Genomic DNA, 21,808 nt, shown 5'->3' with positions numbered 1-21,808 from the left:
GTTCATGAAAGCTGATACCTCTTTTTACACAATGCAGGTATTTGTGTTTGTTAATTGCAGGGTCTTGTCGGTTTTCCAGGGGATTTTGGTTCACCTGGACCTAAAGGAGCTCTAGTAAGCTATGTTTCTGCTTTACAAGAACTAGCAACTCTACCGTATCTAAAGCTAGACTACTAAAGACAGAGGGACCATATGGTTTAGAGGATTGGTAAATGGGAAATTGAGTCTTTTACTGCCAGGTCACCAGTTTAAATGCATCCCAAGCTGCTAGTGATTAGTCCCACAAATTGTTTCCACCTGACATTAATTGACTAGTCTCTAAAATGAGATGATCTTAGTCCAGTTTCCACTAGACAGTAATATCACGAGAACCATTATCATGATTTGTACTCATTAGCCTTGATATTGGCAGCCTCAGTAGAGAGGCTTAGAACTGAATAGATGGTGACTGCACTCTCCACACATAAAGGAATCATGTAAAATTCACAGAAGAAGAAGAAGGGGCTGTCATAGGGACATGGCTACTCAGTAGTGCTCCCTGTTGGCCAAAAATGGTGCTGTGCACTCCTTGTCTCAGTTTCCTCCACCAGGTGGGTCTCCCTGGCTCTCTGCACGCTAGTCTGTGCTGGAGATGTGGCTTAGTCCTCCAGCCAAGTCACAACAAACATAACCCCTTCTGGGGTAGCAGGAGTCCAAATTAAAAAGTCCTACCAAATAGAAAAGTCCCTCACCTCCTGGGCTCAGTGCCTCATGTCCTTCCTGGACCTGGTATAGAGCCCCAGACTGGTTCCCCTGGATGATCTTTTTCCTTGCAGGACCTATCGCAGAAGCCAGCCAGCCTGAGTGCCTGCCTGCTCACTCCTTGGGCTTTCAACTTTTGACTGACCTCACTCTCATTCCTTTTACAAGGGCCAGGTTTCCATTTGTCTATCACCTGACCCTCCTTAGTCCCGCTCCTCATGCTCTGTAACGACTGGTGTGTGTATGATGCCTCCCAGCTTATTGCCTCCTGCTCCCTGTTTCTGTTTGTGTCCTGGTTCCTGCTCCCTGAACTCGGTGTTCCAGTGTCTGTTTCTATGCATGTACATAGCATTTGGTCTGTAGAGTTATCCAGGCCCTGCTGCTACATACCTGACATTTGGACTGGAGTTCACCCGCAGTTATTGTATAAAGGAAAAATGGCAACATTTGAATGTTCACAGATTTTAGAACACTTAATAAATATATGAAATGTGAGCAGTTTCAATTGCCAACCTTCAAAGAGATAATAAGCCAGGTAAGTGGATCCTGGACTTTCTCTAAATTGGATTACTGATCCATTTATTGGCAAATACCTGTGCTTGAAAGTTCACAGCTTTTATTGACTTTCAGTACACAATTTGGGAGGCACTGCTATCAATGGCTACCTTTTGGTGTAGTTTCTACTCCTGAGGTCAGGGCCGCCCAGAGGATTCCGGGGACCTGGGGTCTTCGGCAGCTGGGTGCCCCCTGCTTTGGTGGTAATTCGGCGTTGGAGGTCCCTTCCATTCCGGGGCCCATCACCGAATTATCACTGAAGCGGGACCCGCCGCTGAAGTGCAGCCTGGTCTTCAGCGATAATTCGGTGGAGGGGGGTCCCCGCTGTGGGTCTTTGGGGCCCTTCAGTGGTGGGTCCCGGAATGGAAGGGCATCCCGCCACCAAATTACCGCCGAAGCTCTGGGGACCCAGGCCCCATAAGAGTTTTCCAGGGCCTCTGGAGCGAGTGAAGGACCCTGCTCCAGGGGCCCTGAAAAACTCTCCTGGGGGCTCCTGTGAGGCCCGGGGCCTGGGGCAAATTGCCCACTTGCCCCCCCGGGTGGCCCTGCCTGAGGTTTTTCTGAGAGTGATCTCTCAGCTCCTCGATAATATCCAGGATGACATTCTCATCTTTGCTAAGACCCTTCCTGAGCATAATGCTATTCTGGACCAGCTAGACCAACTCCAACAAGTTGGCATACAGCTGAAAGCAGCCAAGTGCAGTTTAAGAAAAGATGCTGTATAGTTTGTAGGGAATTCTGTCTGTCGATGGTATGAAACCAACATCTGAATGGCTCCGTGCTGTTGTTTTGCTATCATTTGCTTACCACTGATAGTAGCAGTTTATGTTCATTCCTTGGCCTAGCTCAATATAGAGGTTGCCATGTTTTGCCACGTTTTAGTTTGCGGCCAGTTGGTTTGGACTAAAGAGACAAAGCAGGGTTTTGAAACCCTGCATCAAGTCCTCTTTGGGATCCAATCCCATGCTTGTTTTGATCCAAGGAAGTCTGTAGTGACTCAGGCTGATGCATGCAGTAGGGACCTAGGCACAGTTCCCATGGCTATACTCTATTCACTGTTATAGATTATTGCTCACTTTATCTATTTGCATTCATAATTTCACAAGACACATGAAAGGAGCTCATTTCTTGCCTAATCATTTTATATGCAATGTTTGGCCTGCCAGAGAGCCTTGTTTCAGATAATAGGACACCTTTTGTATCCAGATGGTTTGAAGGTTTTCTGAGGAATATTATTAAAATACATTATAAACCTGCTGTGTACCATCCCCAAGGAAATGGGATAGTGGAGAGATTGCATGGGACTCTGAAGAAATATGGAGCTTGTATACTGGAGGAATGTCCAGATACATCCCTCTCTATTGCATTGAGTCATAGCCTATGTGATATTGGGTGTACACCTCATGAAAGTACTGGAGAAAACCTTATCTATTGGCTCTTCAGCCAACCTATGAGGACCAGGTTGCCTCTGCTGATGGAAAAGTTTCATTCTGCCCTTCAGAGCCAACTGATGGGTCTAGGAAATATATGAGTTTTAACAAGCCCATCTGTGCAAGACTCCAAGCATTCTATCCTGGATAAGCATCATATGTTAGATGAGGACTGGAAGAATTTTTGATGTTTGTGGCATGATCTTGGAGGCTGAAGGGTGCAGAGAGTGGCAAGCACATTTATCACATGGAGAACATGTTGTTAACCAGCGAGATAGACTGTGTATTGAAAGGGAAACAGATAGGGAAGAGGACACTCTTTTTCTGTGTATGATGATGTTATATGGGAAAGTTGCACCAGAGCAACAGCGTCCACCCCCTGCATTGAATCAGAGGTATAACCTATGGCCCTGGGACCACCCCTAGTTACCAGCAAGGTGCTGTTGAACGTTGGGGAAAAAAGAAGGAAATTGTGTTGACTGGGGTGTGTGTGTATGTGTGCTTCCTGCTTATTGTTTCCTGCTTCCTGTTCCTATTTTTTTCCTGATTCCTGCTCCCTGAACTCAGTTCAGTGTTCTTGTATGTGTGGACATAATGTTGTGTGTGTATGTGTATGGTTACTCAGGACCTGTTGCTACATATCTGCCATTTGGCCTGCGATTGTAATTTGTTCCGGCTGTTGCTGACTTAACTGTTCCATGGTTATACATTTTGATTGACCACCTGCATGTCTTGCTCCGATTTCCTTTGTCTTGGGATTGCTGGTCTGGATGCATCAGCATGCTACAGGCTGTGAAGCAACTAATTAATTATGGTACGGGTGTGGCTGGCCTCCATATACTTTTAAAGGGGACAGTCACCCTGCTCCCATGGATATCAGTGTCAAAAAACCCATTGAGTTAAATAGGATTGTGCCCTAAATAGTAATAGAAAAATACATTTTGAAAAACGAGTGGAAAGAATGACTAGGGATAGAGGGAGCAGAAAACATTTACAGGGCAGAGGTGTTATGTATGGGTTGTTGCTTTTAGGCAAACAAACTCTAAAACAATTAGGGCCAGATTTTTTAATTGGCTTCAGTAGAGCTCCATTGGGATGAATTTGCCACTAACTTTTCTCAACCATGGCTTTGTATTAGTGTTTGAAAGACCGAAGTTCAGTACTGAAGCTTCCCATATGGGGTTGGATTGACAACTTGACCAGCTTGACTAAGGGGCAGCATGTTCTTGTTCTGTCTCTGAAAGCTGCACCATTAAGTCCCTGCTTTCTCCTTGTTCTGTGGGGAAATACGATGCACCAATGTTTTTCCTGGTACAGGTACTTTCTCCTTTTGGCCAGCTCAGCTCCACCCACTCTATTCCTCTACCTGCCTATCCCTGCTCACCCATGTGGGAAGTGAAGTAATAGCCCACTAATGGCTGCTTTCCTACCATTGCTGAGATCCAGCTCAACTCGTCAGTACTCCACATATCCAGAGCTCAGCCTGTTTGCCTCTGATCACTCCTCCCCATAAACTCAGTTGGTTCCTGGACTCCTTCCCTCAGAACCTCTGTCTGGTTTCTGGAGAGAAGAAGGGAACCAAGAGTCCCAAAGCTTTCAAGGAAAATCTTCTCTGCTTGCACCCTTCCCTGTGGTGCAGTGGGGTTAGGAGACAGAATCTACTTTCATTTGGAACCTAGCACTTGATATGGTACAATTAAGATGTCTGGCACTACCTTTCTATGAACCAGTCAGTGGAGTTGGCTGTACATGGGCAGCAGGAAATGTGCTGTTATCTGTAAAGGACTGTAGTAGATTACTCTTCTTAGGCCTGGTCTACACTGGAGGGAGGGAGGCGTCGATCTAAGCTGCGCAACTTCAGCTACGTGAATTACGTAGCTGAAGTCGGAGTACTTAGATCTATGCACCTCAGTGTCTTCACTGCAGTGAGTCGACTGCTGCTGCTCCCCCCCAGACATGATAAATCAACCCCCACTTGATCGATTGCTGCCCGCCGATCTGGCGGGTAGCATAGACATACCCTTAATCTCTCATTTCCCCAGTATAAGAAAGCAGTAACAGAAGAACTGTGCCCTCGAGGTGTGTCTGAGACACAGTGCCTTCCAGAGTTGCTGGAATCCAGCAAGATGGTGCAACTAGCCACATCCCATACTCAGAGCTGTGCCTAAAGGCACCATCTAATCACATAATAATAATCACTATCCCCATTTAATGTATTTACAGAATAGGGCCTTTAATTATGAAACCTTAGAATGCAGTAATTGGGCTATTGACACTGAATATGTGCTAGTTTATTGTACAAGGAAAATATTATGATGTTATACTATTATTAAGTAAGCCAAATACATTATATTATATATATATATATGGCTGATATTTAAAAAATGGAGAAAATAGGATTAAACAGCCATGCCCTGCCAGAATTTCATTGGTTTCTCAGATACTAGATACCTATACCTGCTTGTATACTGTCACAGTTATAAAGACCACAGTTGGCCTTTGTGGTTTTTTTAAAAATCTAATAAAAACAATGCATTAATTGTTTATCTAGGGTTTTACTGGATCTCGAGGAAGGAAAGGTACACCTGGTCCAAAGGTATCGTATGAATAAGCCTAATTTTTCCATCTTGCTAAACTGCACAATCTCTTTTTGTATGTTTACTTGATGGGATTTTGTAAATTTACAGGGAATACGTGGAGACCCTGGATTGCCTGGGCGAGAGGGGAATCCTGGTATAGAGGTAAATGGGGTGTGAAATTATGAAGTAACCAGTATTTTGTTTATGTAATCTTAAAACCGAACCTCTTTGTCTTAATTGCTGCATTTTCTTTAGGCCTATCAAGGATCTCAAGGGCCAGAGGGTGGTCAAGGTACTTTGGGTTTAAAGGTAGAGTTTTTAAAATCTGAATTTATCCCCTCAACTATCTATTATTAATGTATTTATACTTTTTTATGTAGATTAAAATAATCTATTTTACCCTTATGTAGGGAAAGAGAGGATTTCTAGGAGAAGCAGGTCCTAAAGGCCCTTGGGGAAGAACAGTAAATATCATTCTCTTTGTGAGGAGCCCGGTCTAGTTGCTCAGTGACATGGCTTTCTGGGACACACATGTATCAGAAGGCAGCATTTGGGAGCTATATGTGGGAGCTGTTACTCATTCAGATTGGTGACCCAGGGCTGATTCCAGTTTGCCTTTATTCACACAAGTAGTTCCATAGAAGTTAACTGGACTACTTGCTTGACCAGGGCAATAAGGATTTGGATTTCGGCTCCTGGCCTCAATATGTAAAGACAGAAGCAAATGAGACTCACCAGGCTAATTGTCTGTAGAAGCAAAGGTATGTGGGTGTAGTCTGTACATATAAATAAATTCCCTGTTCCATAACTAGTCCTAGACAATAGTTGAGTTCCTCTCTCCTAACTGTTGGGGCTGTGCAGAGGGCAAAAGTTGCTATGATTCTAGGGGTCCTGTTATAGGGAAGAATGTAAGAAAGAGAGAGAGATCCCTCTCCTTGGTGGGTTCTTTAAAAAAGTAACAAAACAGCACACCTTCTTGTGGTTGGGGCTGGGCTCTCTCAGGGGAAGAAGGATCCTGTCGTTCGTCTACCACAAACACCATTTGCAGGGATGATGAGGAGGAAGGATTCTTCAGACTGCTAACAGCATCCTTGTATCTATCTGACTGACAACTCTTTCTCTGTAAGAGAACTATCAGATAGAAGTTAATCTGCAGCCCATATAGCCCCTCTGAAACTTTCCCAGGTGACTAATCAGTTAGCTAGGAAAGAACCCAGCCTTGCTTAGACATGCAAATCTGTTCTCAGTATATTTCCAGCTCAGCTTTCACGTCAATGAGGTTTGGGTAAACTTGGAAATGTCTTGGATAAATATCCAAACCCAGTAGCTCAGACCCAACTCTGGAGCTCTTGAAGGTCACTCATTTACCAGGCTGGATGTGGTTTAAGTAATAGATTTTAAAAACAGAAATCACATGAATAACCACTGATTGTACCAGAGGAAATGGCAGAACAATCCTCTGATCACTCAGGAAATGGAGAGCAATTGTGTGGGCTGTCCAAAAGGTACCAGCTCTCCAATCTACATTCTGCAAACTCAACAACGGGGCCCAGATCCTCAACTTGCGCAAGCTGTCATAGCTCAGTTAAAGTCAATGGAGCTATGACGATTTACACCACCTGAGGATCTGTCCCTGTCATGGTATACTATCCCCAGTCTGAACCTTAGAGTCCAAAAGTTGGGGTACCAGCATGAATTCCTCTAAGCTTAATTACCTGCTTAGATCTGATACGCTGCCACCACCCAAAACATTATAGTGTTTTGGGGCACTCTGGTCCCCCCAAAAACCTTCCCTGGGGACCCCAAGACCCAAATTCCTTGAGTCTTACAACAAAGGGGAATAAACCATTTCCCCCTCCCTTCTCCTTTCTTCCTCCCAGATCTTTCCCACCCTGGGTACACTAGGAGATCACCGTGATTCAAACTCCTTGAATCACAACACAGAGAAATCAGGTTTTGTTCTCCTCCTTCTCTCTCCTTCTCAGGCTTTCCCTCCCTGGGCTATCCTGGAGAGAGAGTCAGATTCAAGCTCCGTGAATCTAAAACAAAGGGATTCCACACTTCTCCCCTTCTTTCTCCTTCCCTGTTAAGTACAGACTCAATTCCCTTGAGCCTTAACAAGGGGAAAAAATCAAACAGGTCTTAAAAAGCAAAACTTTTAATAAAAAGAAAGAAAAAAGTAAAAGTTGTCTCTGTAATTTAGATGGTAAAAGTTACAGGGTCTTTCAGCTTATAGACACTAGAGAGAAGCCCCCCCCCAGCAAAATATAATTTAAAATACTTCCAGCAAACTACACATTTGCAAATACAGAAAACAATCAAAAGATTATAACTGCCTTTCTACTTAATACTCACTATTCTGAAAATATAAGAGACTGTAGCAGGGAGATTGGCAAGAAACCTGGCTGCACGTCTAGTCCCTTTCAGGACCCAGAGAGAACAAAGCAAAACCCAAAAAACACAGACAAAGGCTTCCCTGCACCGAGATTTGAAAGAATCTTGTTTTCTGCTTGATCCTCTGGTCAGGTGTTTTTGGTTCCCTGTTTGTTAGCCCTTTACAGGTAAAAGAGACATTAACCCTTAACTATCTGTTTATGACAGTCCCAAAGTAATAATTGCCAGGAGTTAAAATCAGAAAGACACATGCAGAAGAATATAGCATGTGTGTGTGTGGGAGAGGCTAGGAGGTATTCTGCTGCTGCCCATGGTAACGGATTGCAATCCTGCAATGGTTGTGATAGGGTTGGCATCTGTAACAGTAGTGGCTTGAGGAAGACCCAAGACTGGAGAATATATTCATCCAGTGTGTGGTGGTGTTGATTTCACAAGAAGAGTAAGTTAGAACAGCTGGTAAAATTGCTGTAAATTTTTAAACATGGCAAAAAAGCAACAATCATAAATTGGATCTTTTTATCTATGAATTAATTTTGGTCTCTGGTCTCCCATGTCTAGTTTGCCTCCCTGAAATAACTATTTCTTTTTATTATTAAAGATAATTTAACAAAAGACATAAATCAGTGTGACAATAACTTTCCAGATGCACATTTTAGTACTAGACTCTGTCCAGCTTAACATTTAACTTTATTATTAAACATGGGCAAACTATGTTCTGAATAACACATAAAGAGGAGATATCGGTCTTTAATAGAGGGCTTAATTAAAGAAGTCTGTGCTGATTATTAGAGATAAACATTAACAGGATCATGATAGTGAAAATGCTATTATAGTAACATAAATAGATTAATTCCTATTAGTTAAAATTGCTGGACAGAATCATAGAGTATAAAGAGTAGCAAACGGACTGGACTTTTGAAGAGGATGCTAGATACAACCACATTTTATATGTTGTGTTTGAGAGTGTATATTATAAAATATATCTGTGCACGGGCACAGATATAGACACAAACAGACACACACAATCTTTCCAGTTCTGTTTACCCAGAGATTTGAGCAGACACACATCACCTTAGGTTGGAGATCAAGAAGGAGCTGGCCATCGGGCTCTGAAAAACTACACTCTGGGACATCCCTGTTTGAATTGCTTGCACTCTGGTTACCTAACAGACAGAAGAAAATGCTGGTCGTTTTTTGCAGACTGGTTCTCATTGTGATGAGTATCACAGAAATCCCTTTATCTAAACAAAGCAAACAAATACTGGCAGAAATATATCTAAACTTGTATACCTGGACTTTTTAGTTTCTCTTCCTTTTTAAATTCGTGATAATATAAAGCAATAAGCATGTGATCAAGGTGGGTGAATTTATTTTTAATGATTCAATGTTTCCTGGACAGGGTGATACTGGTTCAAAAGGGATTGCAGGAATTCCTGGTAGGCCTGGCTTCGCTGGTCCCCCTGGAGCTACTGTAAGTTTCATTGTTAGTAACCATGGCCGTGATTTACCACCCACTGAAACTGATGGGAGTCTTTCCATTGACTTGAATGGGCAGTGGATTCAGGTCCTAATTGTATGTGAATGATTGTCTATATACTGGTTGACAGAGGTGACTCCAGGCACCAGCACGCCAAGCGTGTGCCTGGGGCGGCAAGCCACTGGGGGCGCTCTGCCAGTCGCAGTGAGGGTGGCAGGCAGCTTGCCTTCGGCAGCATGCCTGAGGAGGGTCTGCTAGTCCCTCGGCAGACCTCCTGCAGGCTGCTGCTGAATCCACGGGACCGGGAACCTTCCGCAGGCAAGTCGAAGACAGCCTGCCTGCTGTACTTGGGGTGGCAAAATACCTAGAGCTGCCCCTGCTGCTTGACAGTTGTCATTTTCTTTCCCTGCTCTCTTCAGGGTCATATTGGGCTACCAGGAACTCGTGGATTGAAGGTACCTTTATGAAACTCTTTTACTGGAAATCTTGCTTTTTATTTCAGGAGTAAACACTTCTAGTTTGATTCTTAAGGTTGCACAGTAAGCACAGGGCTGATTATGGTTACAGTAAAGGAGAACTTCCTTTCAATGAGGTAAACAGATGTGGAAAAAGATTACAGGCTACTGGAAACTTGTCCAAATTTTAACTTTAAATGCATGTGGGTGTAGCAAAAATTATAACTGATAATATGCACAACCTTTTTTTTTTTTTTTTTGGGGGGGGGAATTTGAAACACATCCTTGTATTAGGGTTGGAGAAAGTATGATCTGAACATTAAAAGGCTCCTCATTAAAGCTACATTGTGCTGCTTAGGAGCAACCCAGAGAAAAGAGCAGTGTGGGTGGTGGAATGAATTTTGCTTTAGGGGAACATAATGTTTCCTGGAGCACCTCTCAGCATCCAGACAGAGCAGGCGGTGTGTTTGCTACTCTCCTCATTGTGGGGTCTGACTTACTTTCCCACAGGCATAGGTCTAGAGCAGTAGCACTGCCTTATTCCCACCTCTTCCCTTCCTACCTCCTTTGGGCTGTCATTGCCTCTGTGGAGAAAGGATGGGGCAGCCTTTGTGCCTTGCAGACAGGGGGGAAAGCTCCTTCCTTCCCTCATTGAATAACTCTGTAAGAGCCAGGTTCTGCCTGGCTCTTAATAACTGGCAAACCTATTCTATTTCTATTTGAATGACAAAGAGATAAAGGTTTTAATTTTCAGATGACCGCAGTGTTGTGTCCACGGAAAACTGTATATTTACTGTAAAATCAGGTAACTGAATGTATAATGTTCTGCTGTGCACACAAAATATGTGAGTTTTATATACACAAATGAGTGCAGCATGAATGTGAAAATTTTGCGCATGCACTGAATGAAGGCTAGTTGAGAACTGAGCAAAAATGTGTTAAGAGGTAGCTAAGAACCTGAGCTGGTGGCTCAAACATAGATTACATATACAATCTAATTAAACTTGGCAGAATTCAATTTATATTTTTTTATAATTTCAACAGATAATTTCTATGTTCATTTTTAAGCATTTTTTTCTATTTTCATCTTTTTAAATTTTCGGAGTTGCAGGAAACTAGTGGGGGGAGACAATACTTATTTAATGACAGTAGACAATGAGATTCAAAAAGGTAAAACTTTATAACCATTAAAAAACAAATTGTCAACATCACGTCAAAATATATCAAGTAAACAGTGTATATCCTTAAATCAAACTCTAATAAGTTCTTAAGCAATATTTTACTTACTTTATCTATCTGTTAATGTTTGATTATTATCAATGGAAATATTTTTTCTTCAGTTTATGTGCGTATGGGAAACTGTCATTTACTGATAAAAATCTAATCCTTACAAGTCTAGGTATAATGAATTTTAAATTAAAATAATCTGAGATGAAAAGTAGCAAGTAGCTTCTGATATGTTCTTTTTTTATATATAATTTAGCTTTTTTTCTAAAAAAAAAAGAATTTCTATTATTTTCTTAAATAGCAATTAGTAGCAGTAAAATGTATCTTAATAATATGGGGTCTTATTCTGCAACTGTTACTCATGCTAGATAGCAGCTTTCAATTACCTGAAGGAGGGTTCCAAAGATGGATCTAGGCTCTTCTCAGTGGTGGCAGACGACAGAACAAGGAGCAATGGGGGAGCTCTAGGTTGGATATTGGAAAAAACTATTTCACTAGGAGGGTGGTGAAGCACTGGAATGGGTTACTTAGGGAGGTGGTGGAATCTCCATCCTTAGAGGTTTTTAAGGCCAGACAATGCCCTGGCTGGGATGATTTAGTTGGGGATTGGTCCTGCTTTGAGCAGGGACTAGATGACATCCTGAGGTCTCTTCCAACCTTAATCTTCTGTGGTTCTTTACCTTAACTATACAAATGGTACTATGCTGGCTCTGCAACCACTGAGCATTCAGCAGGCCCCTTAATAGAGTCTAAAGGCTGCTAATCACCTTATCGGCGCTGAATATCAGTCATTTGAAAAGAAGAGACCCCTGCTGAGATACCAGAATGGTCTAGTCCAGGGTTTCTCAAACTTTTTTCTTTCTTAACATGCTATAAAAACTCCATGGCCCAGCTGTGCCACAACAACTGTTTTTCTGCATATAAAAGCCAGAGTTAGGGGGTAGCAAGCAGGGCCCCATGCCACAGGGAGCACTGTGATGCTCAGTTGTTCAATCTTTGGCTTCAGCCTTAGGTGATGGGGTTTGGAGCCCTGAGTATAATGCCGGCCATGCTTGGTGGACCCCCTGAAACCTGTCCATGGCCCCCCAGAACCACTGGTGTCATCTAGTGGATACGGAACTGGGACTCTGGAGATATGTATTCTGTTCCCAGGGGTCTCCTGAGTGACCATAAGCAAGTCCCTTCACCCTCTGGTTGTAAGTTTTCCCATCTGTAAAATGGAGATAATTGTACTGATCTCCTTTGTAAAGTGCTTTGAGATCTGCTGCTGAAAAGAGAGAGATATTATTTATTAACATGTTATGAAGACATTGCAGTGTACCAGGAATGAGAGTGATATTACTGTCATTTATTAGCATAGACCAGGTTGAAGAAGTGCACTTAGTATTTGGAATGAAAAGTGGTGAGGTTATTAAGCTTTTGATAATGCTCACAAAAAATGAATATAAGCATTGAGTCTTGTTGTGACTATTCTTAAAAAAATATAATTATAATATTTGTTTGGGGTTTCTTTCTCTGTGCAGGGCAATGTTGGTGTTCCAGGCATAAAGGGTCAAGAAGGTGACAAGGTACAGTAATATATGACATACACCTCTACCCCGATATAACGCTGTCTTCGGGAGCCGAAAAATCTTACCGTGTTATAGGTGAAACCACGTTATATCGAACTTGCTTTGATCCACCGGAGCACACAGTCCTGCCCCCTAGAGCACTACTTTACCGTGTTATATCTGAATTTGTGTTATATCTGGTTGCATCATATTGGCGTAGAGGTGTATGTGTAATTGAATATTACATTGTTCACAGTCTTGGCATTGTTATAGTTTTACACACTCATATTAGTTTCCTATAGATATTAGCAACACCATAGCTTTTGACATTTACTGTTTTTATGGTATGTGGAACTTTGCACTGGTAAGTAAAATTAAAGGAAGAATCTTGCAAGCAACAAATATTAGTTACTGATGTGTTGGTTTGCCGTTGACGCCGGTGAGAGTGCAGTGCTCAGCCTCACTGAAAATGTGGCCTTTTATTTAGGTGCCTAATGTTGGACACTCAAAATTTGAGAATATTGGCCTAAATGTCCCATGCAGAACCAAGTGGATATTGCAGTGAAAATTCTTCAACCCTATTTACAGCACTTCCACATTCACTTTCCACAAGCATTCAAGCAAACAAGCTTTACTAGTGCAAGTGTTCATGAAACACAAATGTTTAGCCTGTGTTTTTGAATATTCACCAGTGGTGATTTTTTTGAATTGTATACTGGTTTGTAAACTGCACAATTTGCTCTGTTATATAAATGTGATGGCTTTGTTTCAATCCCCTGAATGACCTACGTAGCTAGTCAGTACAGTGTAGACTGAATATTACATTTCAATAAACAATCAGATAGAGGCCCAGATTTTTAAAGGTATTAGCTGTTGCTGTACTCAGTATTGCAATGCTTAACTGTTTTAAGAGACTAAATCTCATTTTCAAAAGGGATTAAGCAGGGGCGGCTCCAGGCACCAGCACACCAAGCGCATGCCTGGGATGGCAAGCCACGGGGGTGCTCTGCCGGTCACTGCGAGGGCGGCATGCCTTCCTTTGGTATGCCTGTGGAGGGTCCGCTGGTCCCACGGCATCAGTGGACCTCCCACAAGCTGCCGCCGAATCCACGGGACTGGGGACCTCCTGCAGGGACGGGAGGCAAAATACCTAAAGCCGCCCCTGGGATTAAGGCATGTCAGAGCTCAAGATCTTGGCTCCTAAATTCCTAAATCTCTTTTGAAAATGAGAAAATCCCTATATCAATTAGGCAGTGCAACACAGAATGCCATAATGCCTAAAAATCTGGGCCATACAGTAGAAGTAATCTCAACAGTGTCTCAACAGCTGCTATGCAAACTTGGGTCAAAGACAGGTGGATGCTGGGCTGAGGATTTGGCCTTATATGAATATATATTCTATGAACAGAAGTTTTGAATGATATGCCCAAAGACCCCTCGAACTCCTAGTTTGTAATTTGCAACTGTGTTTTGGATCTGGATGAAAAATGCTGCATAATTGTAAGGTATTAACATTCTTACTTCTACACAAGGATAGCAAACAAAGCAATGGGAAATATTATTGTATGAATTTCAGTGCCAAAAATAGTATTTGTATTTATATTTAAAGGGAGAAAAAGGAATTAAAGGACCAAAAGGAAATGTAAGTAAAAACACCTTTTACCCCCTTGCTGTTCTGTCTTTATCTTAGGATACTTGTACTGCACTCATCAAAGGTGTATGGTATTTGAACTTAAAGCCAACAAGAGCAAATCATAATTGCTCAAACACCATGTCAAACCTTAGTCCCAGATTTGGACCTTAGCGTCCAAAATATGGGGATTAGCATGAAAACCTCCAAGCTTAGTTACCAGCTTGGACCTGGTACTTGCTGCCACCACCCAAAAAATTTGAGTGTTTTGGGGCACTCTGGTCCCCCTGAAAAACCTTCCCTGGGGACCCCAAGACCCAAATCCCTTGAGTCTCATAACAAAGGGAAATACTCCTTTTTCCCTTCCCCCCTCCAGGTGCTCCTGGAGAGATACACAGAAGCAACCTCCGTGAATCTAAGCAGAAGGAGTCCACCCTCTGTAATTCCAATCCTGGAAACAAAAGCACTTTCCTCTTCACCCAGAGGGAATGCAAAATCAGACTTCCCCCTGACTTCTTCCTCCCACCAATTTCCTGATGAGCTGCAGACCCAATTCCCTGAAGTTCCCCACTAAAGAAAACTCCAACAGGTCTTAAAAGAAAGCTTTATATAAAAAAGAAAGAAAATACATACAAATGGTCTCTCTGTATTAAGGTGACAAATACAGGGTCATTTGCTTAAAAGAATATGAATAAACAGCCTTATTCAAAAAGAATACAATTCAAAGCATTCCAGCACTATATTCATGTAAATACAAAAGAAACAAACTCTTTGGTACTCACAACTTGGAAACAGAAGATTAGAAAGCAGAAATACTTCTCCAAAGCTCAGAGAAAGCAGGCAGAAAGAAAACAAAGACTCAGACACAAACTTCCCTCCACCCAGAGTTGAAAAAAATCCGGTTTCCTGATTGGTCCTCTGGTCAGGTGCTTCAGGTGAAAGAGACATTAACCCTTAGCTATCTGTTTATGACACACCATTCTAAGAAATCTTTACTTACAAAGTGTAACAAAGTCAAATCTTTGTTTTAGGTTGGAGACAAAGGACCAACAGGACCAGAGGGCACTATTGGTAAAAGAGGTCCACCAGGAGAGACTGGATCCTGAGGCCAAACTGGAGAACAGGGTGTTCCTGGAGATGAGGGTTCACCAGGAAATGTTGGATCAGTTGGACCTCCTGTAAGACTTACATTTCTTTTGATCTAAAATATTATATAAGAAACTAAGTATTCAAAGTTGTGAGATGGTGTATCAAATTCTGCTCACAGTTACATACATGTTGTAATAAATGTGATTGTACATGTGTAAGTAGGATCAGAATTGGAGAAGGCGGCCAAATTCATTCCTCGTGTTAGTGAAATTATAGAAGGGATGAAGTTGGCTCAGTAGTTCTAAATTTTTATTTAAAAACTAAATTAGTCCATCAGGCATTTTCTTGTAAAAATGGCTTGATTTTGTAAAATAATTGTTTAACAAGATTCATTTGTTAATATGCTTGGAAATAATCTTTTTTAATGTTATCATATAATTAGCTGTACAGTGACAAAGAACAGCACAGCCAAATGTTACATGGATAATTACAGGAAACCCAGGAGGTGTTTCAGCGAGTTATGCTATTAATGGAACTGTTCCTGCATATTTTATTTCTCTGATTGTTCTCATGTTCTTCTCATGCAGGGGCTGCCTTTCCCAGCCGCTCATGTGATAGAAGTGTGCAAACGAATCGTTTCAGAACAAATGTCAATGTTTGCCAATAGTGTTGGGAGGAAATGTGCCAGCACGTGCCCGCTTTATGGAGATGTGCCCATGGGGCCTCCAGGACCTGTTGGTTTGCCTGGACATGCTGGAGAAGAAGTAATTATACAGGGGGAGAAAAACAAGCCATTAAAAAAAAATTAACCAGTTATTGAAACACTGAAAACATAATTAAATGAAGTTAACACATGAATTGAAAAAATAGAAAACATTTTTCCATGTGGCAATATTGTGCTTGATCCTGCTCCCATTGAAATCAATGTGAGCTTGGTATTGACTTCAGGAGAAGACCCGTTTTCCTCCAACAAGTACAACACTACTATGGAGGAAATTAACATGTTGGAAAAAAACCTGAGATCATAACTGTGTTATCTTAAGCTTAAAGAAATGTGTAGTGGAGCTGTATCAGACAAGTACATTTAATACAATTACAAGCTGAACAATAATGTAATGACCTTTTTCACAAGTAATTAAGCTGCTAAAAAGTGATATGAAACAGGATTTTTTATTTAGTGCTATCATGATGTTTGACAGCTCCAAAGGCAAATTCTGACTCATAACCATGGCATTCATTACCCACTAATCTATGAAATATTGACCTTTGAGGAACCATAACTTCATTGTGTACAGCGCAGTAGTATTTTCCAGTACCTACAGTACAACACATGAGTAACTGCCTAAGTAGTTCTTATTTTTCAGAGTTATCACATTCATTATTGTGTTGCAGCCAATACCCTTTCACATAATCTAAAATAGCATGGTAAGAAACTTTTAAAAGTTTAAGATTTCCTGGTAATATTTCTGAGCTATTCCTTTTCATCTTCATGGTTCTTTAGGTATCTGTATTATTACATGCAAATGACTGTCTGCAGTATGAAGTATTCTAAAAAAAAGAGAGATTTAGTTTCATAACCTAAAGTTAAACATCAAGCCAGGGAACAGCTATATTTAGTGACCTTTTCCACAAATATACAAATTAATCTTTTCTGAACAGAATGGACTCAAGATACTGCATGCAAAATTGGAATAGCATGGCCAAAAAAAAAAGCTTGTTTCAATGTGAAAGTTTAGGTTAATATGTTGGATAAAGGTTAATATCACCTAATAGAAGTAATATACAAATAATAAACAAATTAAAACTTACATTTTACTAATGCCTTCAAATATCTTTAAATGCTGACTTTCTCCTGGCTGGTGACCCCAACTCCCAGAGTACAGTGCCAAGCTGCAAGCAGGCAACGTTGCCTCAGTTTTTTACCTTCTCTACTGCAAAGTATACAACTAAAGATCTGGCTAGTGTTTCTCAAATCTTTCTGTAGCCTTGTTCCATCTTATTTCTTTGGCCTAATCACTCTTTGCTCTTCCACTTCATTCAGTTGCCTCTGAACTCCTTTCAGTATACCCCATTCACCCTTCATTGTTGATATATAGAGTTACTTACAACTTCACTCCTACATATAGAACACCTTTCTTTCCCCTCCTGAAATTCTTATATTCACGTTTTCCAACTGCATTGGTGGGTAAAACATACCTCCCAAACACGCAGCCTGTTTTCAGTAGCTTTTGGGTTTTCTCCCCTAGCAAATGTAACGAGTTAGATGAGATGATATTTACCATTGCTGACTGCCTGATATGGAAAAGGAAAGTTGTGTTTAGCATCCACTCAATAATGAGTAAACCCTACTAGGACCAGTGTTTATCCATAACTATACAACAAAATATTAAACAACAATTTGTCTTTGTGCCATGGCCCACTCAGCAGTGGTCAGCAGCGCCATGTCAGCTGATTTGATTGGTAAAAATCAAGTTTAAACACTATTCGATCTAGAGAAATTGAGGCCTTTGTGGATGCCTTAATCCTTCTCCCCACATGACCTTTATCTAGTTCAAATATTCTTGGCTCTCGCCTTATTATGGTGGGCATAATGAACTACAATAGGAATTTTCCTATGTAAAAATGAACTGTGCTTTTTCTATTTTTTACAGATTTTTCATTTTACTATGACTTTTTCATAGCAGACTTCTAATAACCCTTAGTTCTTTCTTCATTTATGAACTGAATTAAATGTTTTATTGTTGGAGAGTAGGAAAGTTTATTGAAGTCAAATACTTCTGATTTTTAAGGTGACATTTGGACTCTTCTCCTTTCAGTGTAGCTAATCCTTTAATTTTTATATAGTTACAGTATTTTATCTGATAGTACTGATTGGAATTCAACAACACAAAAAAAATATAGAGTAGTTTCATGTACTGTAATATTTTTAACATTTCTATAGGGCAAACCTGGGTTAAATGGAGCTGATGGAGAACATGGACCTAAAGGCTTGTATGGCGATGTTGGTGACCCAGGAAAACAATGACCAAAAGGTAAAATGTTTTCAAAATGGAAAATATCTTTTTTGCAATATTTGTTTGAATAAATCACAGCAGTCACAAGTGTGAAAGTGCTGCTGTTGACAAATATGGTAGTCACTTAAAGACACTTAATTATTTTTAAATTTTAGCTGAACATGGAGACAAAGGAGATAGAGGTCCCAAAGGTTTTGTATTTGCTGGCTTTGAAGGAAATCAGGGCCCAAGAGGTACTCCTTTTTGCTCTTGAAATCTTTCTTGCTATAAGTATATTAAGTATATTCTGCATTCATGTTGTACAGTACATACTGTTTTATGGTAGGTTCTCGTAAACACTTTAATGTGGTATGGATGTACGAGATGTGTCCTGTGAATTGATGCTCATATGATCCTGTATATGTGCAATTCTTTCAAAACTGGGGCAAACCTCTGAAGAGGTATATAAAAGGCACCATGTAAAGCCCAAATAGGTTATATTTTGCACTGCAGCCTGTCATGGCAGATTAAACACTTTAGAGTAGACTATTAACATAGTCTGATTATTTAAATCGCGAAAATTCTACATAATTGGTTTTCTCTAAATCAAAAGCAAATAAAGATCATGCCGCTTTTCTGACAAAATTATTTACGTGGATACTTTCCAATATCCATATAAAGAACCTTCCCATAAAGGCTGTATCATGTCAGGCCAAACTGCACACGTCTACTTAACATGACCTTTCCTGTCCACCCTGCATACGGCCAGCCACACTTTCAGGTCTTGAGCATCATAGCTTAATGGGGGTTGGTGGAGTCTCAACATCACTGCTGGTGCCAGATCACCAGCTAGGCAAGAGAGAGAGGCTAGGGAGACCACAGGTCCTTTCCATCTCTAACCTATATTACTGTAATTGCCTGATTTCTCTTACTCACTGCCCCTTTCTTAAGGTGAACATGGAAGAAGTGGACTAGCATTCAATGGACTTCCAGGTCAGCCTGGCCCACGGGGACATGGGACAGTCTGGTTTGAGAGGATACCCAGGACTTAGAGGGCCTCCAGGTATATGTAAAACAGGGTGCGATCCTTATCTTCCAAATGATGTAGATCAGCAAAGTGAGTCATCATCTTCTTTTGTATGGCAAGCAAAGTGAGTGAAGACTTCAGAGAGAAACATCATGAAATCCTTTGATGTGGAAGAAAACAAGTGTAATTGAACAAAGTACGTGTTTGCTCCCTTTTCAAAATTGAAACCTTTTGAAAAATACATATGAATTACTGTTTAATTTAGAAGCCAGTTCACTTTGTGAATTTTTAGTGTAAAATAATAACATGATAATCCTACCTAAGAAGGAAGGGAGGGATAGCTCAGTGGTTTGAGCATTGGCCTGCTAAACCCAGAGTTGTGAGTTCAATCCTTGAGGGGGCCGTTTGGGGATTGGTCCTGCTTTGAGCAGGGGGTTGGACTCAGATGATCTCTTGAGGTCCCTTCCAACCCTAATAATCTATGATTCTAAGTGGTGAACCATTTCATTTAAATGGCACCTGTTCAGATAGAGGATATTTGTTTTTAAAATACTGCATTTGCTTTTTAAATGTTGAGTACGTTGTACAACATATATTAATATAAAGCAATGCCATGTTTTATATTTGACATCCAAACAATTGTTTCTTTTCTGAATGTACCTGGGAAATGCTTTTTATAATAAAAGTTGAAAAACGTTACATGATTGTTTTAATTTTATGGAAGTCTATCTCTTGTGGTGCCAACCTGTGTTTCCATCCTAAGAAAAGATATAGGATCAGAGACCTGTATGAGGGTTCTTAAGCCTTTATACATTCCTCGGAATTTGGCAGGCTGAAATCAGTCTGCTCTACATTAAGTATTTATGACATCTGCTGATGATAAGCTAGTCCACCCATTGCATATCTTCATGATCAAGCAATTTAGGCACTAATTAAAGGAGGAAGACATGCTGCTACTTGCAGCAGGGGCTAAATCCCATCTTGCAAAGAGTTAAACAGGCAGAACTCACCTTTTACCCAGACTGTAATATGCTTTTGCTTACTCAAAGTGGGGAGGAAGAGTGTCATTTACTTCTCATGCTGTTTTTGCAAAATTTTTTTGTCATGTATCAATATTTTATTTGAGTCCCAAGATAGAACTTATTGTTGGTTTATGTGTAGTTCCACTGCATCACGAAGCTTGGCTTTAGCTTGTATTTGGATCATAAGTTCTTTGCTCCCTGCCTCAGTCTTGTTATGTACATGCATAACATGACATGCATCCGATGAAGTGGGTATTCACCCACGAAAGCTCATGCTCCAATACGTCTGTTAGTCTACAAGGTGGCGCAGGACTCTTTGCTGCTTTTACAGATCCAGACTAACACAGCTACCCCTCTGATACTTGTTATGTATGTACAGCATTAAACCTATAGAGCCCTGACCCCTAACTGGGGATTTCTACGTAGTACCACAGTACAAAGACCTAATAATAATATGCTGACTGTAGTATGGTGTTTTTGGAAACTTTAGTGCTCACATGATAAGTCTTGTGAGTGAACTCCAGATTTCATGGCCTCGAATACATCCAAGGGATTGTCTCAGGCTATTTATAGCCATACTTAAACTCCAGATCCAGTAGTTAGGATCAGATTGAAAGTGTAAAGAGTAGAGATCACATCTACGTGCATAGATTAAGCATTATCTCCATTCTTTTGAGATCAGGGAATATCTAAGCTTTTGGAGCAAAGGACTTGTTCTGATGGTCCACCCTCAAAGTCTAATGGATCCTGTGGGATTTCAGAGGGCTTTTGGAATGAATACTCTTGTGCCAACAAACTAGTTTCTAGATGGCTTGGTAGGACATTTTACACAGTTTTTGTCCTCAACTATTTTTTCATTGTCTTTAGCCTAATAGTTAACCATAGTGTTCAGCTGACCTGTGACTGAAAGAGGGGAAAATTAGAGCACCAGTGATGGAAGTTTTGTATACAATGCCTGTTCAGGAAGAAAAAAACCATATCTTCACTTCCACAACAGCATCTGCAAAGAGTAGCAGGACCATTCCAGGTGGCAAACAACTTGACTAATACAGGTTCCTTGTATCCAATAACAGAGTTCAGTGTTTCTCACTTTGAGGAATTTTCATATTTTGTGAATAAAATTACTTAGCTATCCGAGTCCATGGTAGAGGAGGAGTAGTGTCTAGTGAACACTGCCTCCCCCCCCACCCAAGTCCTTATTGCTTTTGCTTCAGTGCTGGAACTGTTGCAGGCTATGACCTGCAAGTGACATCACCCACCTTTGACTGGAGAAGGGAAGAGGAGGATATTGAAGTCAAACTGGAATTGATTATAGTTCTTTATTTTGGAAAGGCTCTTTTTAGGGCTTGATTCTGCAATGTGCAGAATGCACCTGTGAGGTACTGAACATTCTCAACCCCTTCTCCCCCATACTATCTTTAGAGGAACTCGAGTGCTTAGTGCAATGCAGGCAGAGCCAGCTCCAGGCACCAGCCGACCAAGCACGTGCTTGGGGCGGCACCTTGGAGCAGGGCGGCGCTGGGATTGGGTTTTTTTGGTTTGTCAGGGCAGCACTGGGGGGGCAGGGGCTAGCGTGGCACTCAGGGGTGGCGGGAGTGCGGCGCTCGGGGGGGCATGACCTTGGTGCAGCGCTTGGATG

General features: G+C 41.2%; 1 pseudogene; it reads left to right on the top strand.

The window, feature by feature from the left end:
- The window catches only part of LOC115649368, a 44,626-nt pseudogene extending 25,083 nt beyond the window's left edge, over positions 1 to 19,543 (top strand).
- The last annotated feature ends 2,265 nt before the right edge of the window (positions 19,544 to 21,808 follow it).

Source organism: Gopherus evgoodei, chromosome 3 (assembly GCF_007399415.2).
Source record: "Gopherus evgoodei ecotype Sinaloan lineage chromosome 3, rGopEvg1_v1.p, whole genome shotgun sequence".
In the NCBI taxonomy this organism is placed as follows: Eukaryota; Metazoa; Chordata; order Testudines; family Testudinidae; genus Gopherus; species Gopherus evgoodei.
Note: the sequence above shows the minus strand (reverse complement) of the source record. Positions and strands in the feature narration are given on the sequence as shown.